This window comes from Ammospiza caudacuta, chromosome 3 (genome assembly GCF_027887145.1).
Source record: "Ammospiza caudacuta isolate bAmmCau1 chromosome 3, bAmmCau1.pri, whole genome shotgun sequence".
NCBI classification, from domain to species: Eukaryota; Metazoa; Chordata; class Aves; order Passeriformes; family Passerellidae; genus Ammospiza; species Ammospiza caudacuta.
Window position 1 is genome coordinate 60,074,515 of NC_080595.1, and position 6,000 is coordinate 60,080,514.

Here is a 6,000-nt window from a genome sequence, read left to right on the forward strand (position 1 = left end):
ACCAAACCAACAGATCCAAGCAACTGTTCAGCTGTTCCAGCATCCTGGCAATGGTGGCAAAAAATGCCTCAGATGCTAAGTCCTCATCTCTTTCAAAACCAGGTCCTTTCAAGGCAATGGTTAAGGCAGATCACTGAAAGTATGTCAGCCTTCTCTTCAGAAGGTAAAGGCTTGAATTACCATGACCCTCTGCTTGATGGGCTTCTTGTGCTAGTAGGTGTCTTAAGAAAAGGCTTCTTTTCTGCACTCTTCATCACCCTTGAATCAAACCCTCCTGAGGACGCTCTGAAAACATGCTGACACAAGCTGACAAGCTCAGCCATAGCCCAGGGGGACGCAGTGCATTCAGGCCTCACAGAGACAAGACTCTCTTTCCCAGTGTTGTCTTCTGGGAGCTGCTTGGCAGCAAGCAGCTCTGCTCATTTACCATCCGCCTGCTCACCTGCTCCATCCACCCATGCTGTCCTGCTTCATCTTCCTCTCACTTCCCCTACCTCTTCCCTCTCCTTTTATTTTCCAATGTCCAACTTCATAGCACTCTTCCCTTTTCAGCCTCCATCACAGGTCCAAACAGCCTTTAACAGCACAAATATCGCCTTTGCTTACAATTAGGACATGAGAGTCAGTGAAACCCTAGCTCCAGTTGTCTGGGTGCTGGCAGAGGAGCTCATCTTCAGCAATCACCTCCCATACTATGATGGCCCTCCAGGATGCACTGCAGGTTTCCCAGAGCAGAGCCATCTGGCCTGAGCAAAAGAAAGAAGGCAGCACCAATGAGATGCCTTTTGTGCCAGCACTCCTCCTTAAACCCATGCCCTAACTTGACAGGGTAAATTAAAGGCAACATTTGGGGTGAGATGAAACAAATTTAGGGCAAATTCTTTTTTTGCTGTTAATTTGGGGACCTCTATTGGTTTCAGAAGGGGTTATTCTATGATTATATTAACAGTCAGCCAATAAATCTGACAAGAAATGAGTCAAGCTCTACTTTTTCCATGCCCCTGTTTACAATTATAATTGGTCTCTTTATTTCTGTGGTGTTATTGCTTAGTGCACTGCAGTACTTCCAGCCTCAGCAAGATTAGAGGTAGTAAGAATCTCAACCTTACATTTCATTGCTCCTGTCAGTTCAAGTTAGCTACACAATGTCATTATGCTTTTATATATAACACAGAAAAAACAAGTTGTACTTCCAGTATTCCTTTTAACTAAATCTTTTCCTTTTCTAGGCAGGAGATAGCAAAAACTAATGGCTGCTCTCATAATATTTTATGATCTTGAACATCAAATATTCCCTGGTCGCTGAATCAATTAGGATTCATTGACTCCTATTAACGGTTAACAGGGTACTGTGTTCTTCAAGCAGACATTAATAATAAGGCTTTGACTCTGTAAAACCACACTAGAGAGCCAGGAAGTCATTTAAGTTACATGCAAGACTTGGTTTGCTGGAATCAAGAAACATGAATGCATTTATTTTCTTGATGCCAGCCAAAGTTCCCACAGCACAACTTTAAAATATGATGTCCTAGCTTCATCATCTTTGCATAATCCCTTTTATTATTTAGTTCTGTTTCAGGAAGACAGAAAGACAATTTTTCTGATCACTATCAGACACAAGACACGAGGAAACTCAGGGTCTGTAAATTTTCAAAGAATATTTTTAGAAAATTATTTTCTCTAATATTAGTGCAACATTCCTATTGGAAATTTAAGTTGATACTCTAAGTTGATACTCTAAGTGATAATAGGGATATCTTCATTTAGAATTATATATACATCTGCACATACAGTTATACAGCCTGTCATGAAAAGGCTCTGCCTAATTTTGTTTGTTTACACCTTAAAAACAAAAACCAATTTTGCACTGAAGCCCATACAACCATCCTTGAAACATGATGCTAATAAAGGAAATTTTATGTTGTTCTACTCATAAAGTTTAAGAAGCAAATTAATTTGTCTCACTTGTGAGAACAGCATCACCAGTTCCAGTGGTTGTTAGCAGTGTAAAGCAAATAAGGTTGGGATCCCTGGACACACTGTGCTTCTCAGAAATAATTGCTCTCTTGAAAGAGTTAAGAGCCTCTGCCCTTTCTAAATATGGCACAGTAAAAACATTGCTCTCACTAACAAGTGTGGTTCAGTAATTGGAAAGTAATTTTAAATTCTAATTCCAAGTAATTTGATTTGCAGGAAATGGCAGTTAATCACTCATGCAAATGCCTCTGTGAGGTGTGGCTGGACTAATGAACAATGCATGGAGCAGGGAGAGCACACAGTTCAATGTGCCTCAGACAGCCTGAGATATCTCTCATAATACCAAGTAGAATAATATTATTTTTCCTGCAAATCACTACCTGCTGAAAGCAATTTCCACATAGAAGCTAAATTAGAGGTGTAGTGCAACATAAGGAATAACTGCACTCTAGCCAGGTTGAACTACTCTCTGCAGACTCGTGGCCAGCGTGCCCCTCTGTGACTGTCCCTTTCTGTCATCCTGTGTTTCACAAGGCCTGGCCCTTTCTGCCACCCCCGTTTCATCTCCAGACCATGAAGAACTTCCAGCATGTCTGAAGGTACAGGTTGACAACCCTAGGCAGGCCCTAAAGCTCACACACAAAGGGTCAAATCAGACAAAAAATGTCCTGTTTGGAAAGTCCTGCCTATGGCAATGCTTTGGCAAGGGGAACCAGCACCTTTTCCATGAGGAGAGGATGATCCTACTGTGCTGAGCCAAGGCTTTCCCACTCCCTCTGCACAGCACATTTGTAGCATGCTAACCCTCACTCTGTCACACAAGGTTAGCAATGCTCCACTGGTACTGTAAGTACACTCACCCACCTATTTTTGGCTCTACTGTGGCACAGATTCCAGTAGTAAATAAGGTTGTTGCTGTCTGCAGTCTACTTATCCAGCCCTAACCCTGTGAGCTGGGAAAATACCACTACACCCACAGCACATGCAGGGAGAGAGGCAGAGAGAGACTGAGCAGTGGCACAGCAGGGACTGAACATCCCCCTCCCATGTGAGCACCCAGCCTAGCCTACCTATCTATGCTTTAATACCTTTTATTTCTCTGAGCACACAGTTTTTCACTTGAGAGCAGTGTGATGTGTCCTGAGTGCTGGCCCAGGATGGGGCCAGGACACCAGCAGGGTGCTGAGCTCCTCCATCTCTTCAGCTCTAGGATGCATTGCAACATTCAGTCACAGCTGCGGGCCAAAGTGGCACCAATTCCTAAAAAAATCATCAGAAGCGACATAGGAAAAGCAGCCTGACCTTTGAATCAGGACAATTTAGAGGAATGGTAATAGTGAAAAAAAATAGTGGTCAACTAGAGAAGCACAAGCTACTTGGTATGATCAGAGTATGAAAAGTTAGGCTTTTATAATGAGATGATCTTTCTTGCTCTCCCTGGAGAACTGCAAAGGGATCCACAAACCTAAAGAAAAGAGTAATTTGGTTGATGCTGACTGCCTTGATTTTCAAAAACATCTTCTGAAACATTACAAGAAACCAAACATTCATGGAAGGTCTTTGCCTGGTTAGGAAACAGTAGCAACATTTTCTCAATGAAGAGTAAGCAAAGTTTAAGAAGAGTCTGAATTTCCATAAATACACTGCTGTTCAGTGTATTTTCATGGAAAATTCAGAAAAGGGTGAAGTGAGAAAACTTATCAAGAATACCAAGTTATTCAGGATAGTAAGGACTAGCACCAGCTGTGAAAAATTGCAGAGGAATCTCATACAACTGAGCAAGAAAATCCCTTAAAAGCTTTATAGCAGAACTGGCAAATGTTCAGAGGAAGGCAGAAGAGAAGATCAAAGGTAGAGAAAGCTGCTGAACAAGGAACAAATGAGTGAGGTAGGACACATCAGTCTGTGAAAGAGGTGACTTCTGGGTATACAAAAAAAAGTCTGCAAAAAGACTGATTGTCTGCTTCTCTAAGAAACAGTACCAGCAACAGGGGGTCATCAGTTGAAGCTTGAAGGAGCCAAAATAGCAGCAAAAAGGGCAGCAGGAGCTCCTTGACAAAGGCCACTGCAGATGGTACAAGTTTTTGTGGCTTCAAGGGAAGGCTGGACATATTCTCACAGAGGGCAGCTGCCTGGGCCACATCTAGCCATGAAGTCTCCGAGCTCAAAAACGTGAAGGCTGAGAGAACACCAAGTATCACACGTACCTGTCTTGCTCAGACTCCTCCACAGGTCTTCACCTATGGATACTGTCAGAAATAGCACTCTGGGCTGGCAAACCTGGGTCAGGGTCTGCATCACCAATGTTATATTGTAAAATAACTAAATTCTCTCTCTTGTAAGGAAATTTCAACATCTTTCTTTATGGATTGACTTACCTCTGGGATTCTGTGTCAAATCTACCATTTTCCTTGGCTCCTCCCCCAAATAATTTTCTAAATTCTGTCTGAATTGCATATTTTTTAAAATTTCATACCAGAGGCAAGCTTGTCTACATCTCTCAGGCTCACAAATAAGAGCACCACTACAAAAGAGCACAAATATAATTACATCTTCTAGGCTACTCTCCTGATGATTTCAAGGCTTGCATAAAGCTTTATTGCTACTGCTCAAGTTCAGTTTAAATGAAGAAAGGCCTTGCAACCAGAATATCCTGGCATTGCAAAATGCCATCTCAAGTATTCAAAAATGCTCGAGACAGAGCTGTGTGACACATGTGAGGTCAAGGAAGACACTCGTGAGATGATTTGTGAAATATATTTCAGTCATTCTCTTTGTTTAAAGCTTGAAAAAAAATTGTTGAAATGGGACATTATTTTACACATGAAGTACTTTGAGATCTGGGGGCAAAAACTATTAGATTCTAGTAGGAGTCCAGTCATGATATAGTGCTGAGCAAAGCCTGTGTGTTCTTAATTTTTTTCTCCACCAGATTGCTGCCTGGATTCTCGAGCAAATCAATATGCCAGGCAGGGGAGAGAGCATACTGCAGCAAAAAAAGAGGGAAAGGAAAATAATGCTGTCATTTTCCATTTGCACATTTCTGATGCAAAAGGAGAGATATCATAGAGGTTATCCCTTAAAGCAGAGCTTGCCTGGTATTTTTGGTTCCTTTTTTACAATCCTCACAAGGAGGATAAACAAAGCATCACCAGACAGAGCTTCTGCATGAGCAGCTGTAACTGGAAGACATCTTGTTCCTGCTCAGCAGCAGCATCCTACCTTCTTGCCCTGAAAAAAGCCTAACAAACCCCTGCAAAAACACCCCAAAACCCCCAAACAAACAAAACAAAAAAACACCCAACAACCACAAAAAAAGAGATAAAAAAAAAAAATTCCTGATGTAGTTACAGTTCTGATTGTGGCACTGGGTGATCACTGCAGCCAGCTGAGCAGTGGCCAGCACAGGGCCAGCACAGCACAGGCAGTGTCCCAGGAGCATCACACTGAGCTGCAGTGCCCAGGCCCTCCTGGGTGCCTCCTCCATCATCCCAGCTGGGCCTGCCCCCTCCTGCCTGCTCTGCTCCAGCAGCCCAGTTTCTTCCTGATGTCTTAATCAGGGAAGGGCTGAAGCAATATTTTGTATTCTTGAGTGTTGAGCTACACATTAAAATTGTTGATATAAATGCACAGAGATTCATTCCCTCTCTCCCTTCCTTCACACAGCACCAACAAGTTGTTCTATTCCCAACAAGATGAATGAAGCTGGTTTCCTGGTGATTAATGTTCTACATCCCATGTACCCTGCTGACCTCAGCACACCACCTCCAGCCTGTGGTACCCCGCCGTGTGGCCCCCTGGAACCACCCCGAACACCTCTGGCTGTCTGAACATCCCCCCACCTTGTCCTGCTCCCTGCTGAACTGAGGGCAGCAGCTGCTGCAAGGGGTTTGAGCCTCATGGAGAATGTGCATGGAGAAGCTTCTATCCTCCTGCAGAGCCCCTTTGTCCCTCCCTTCTGACTAACCACCCTGCCAGAGCTTGGAACAACTCCATGTCCTTTGAAACCCCATGCTTCCATCA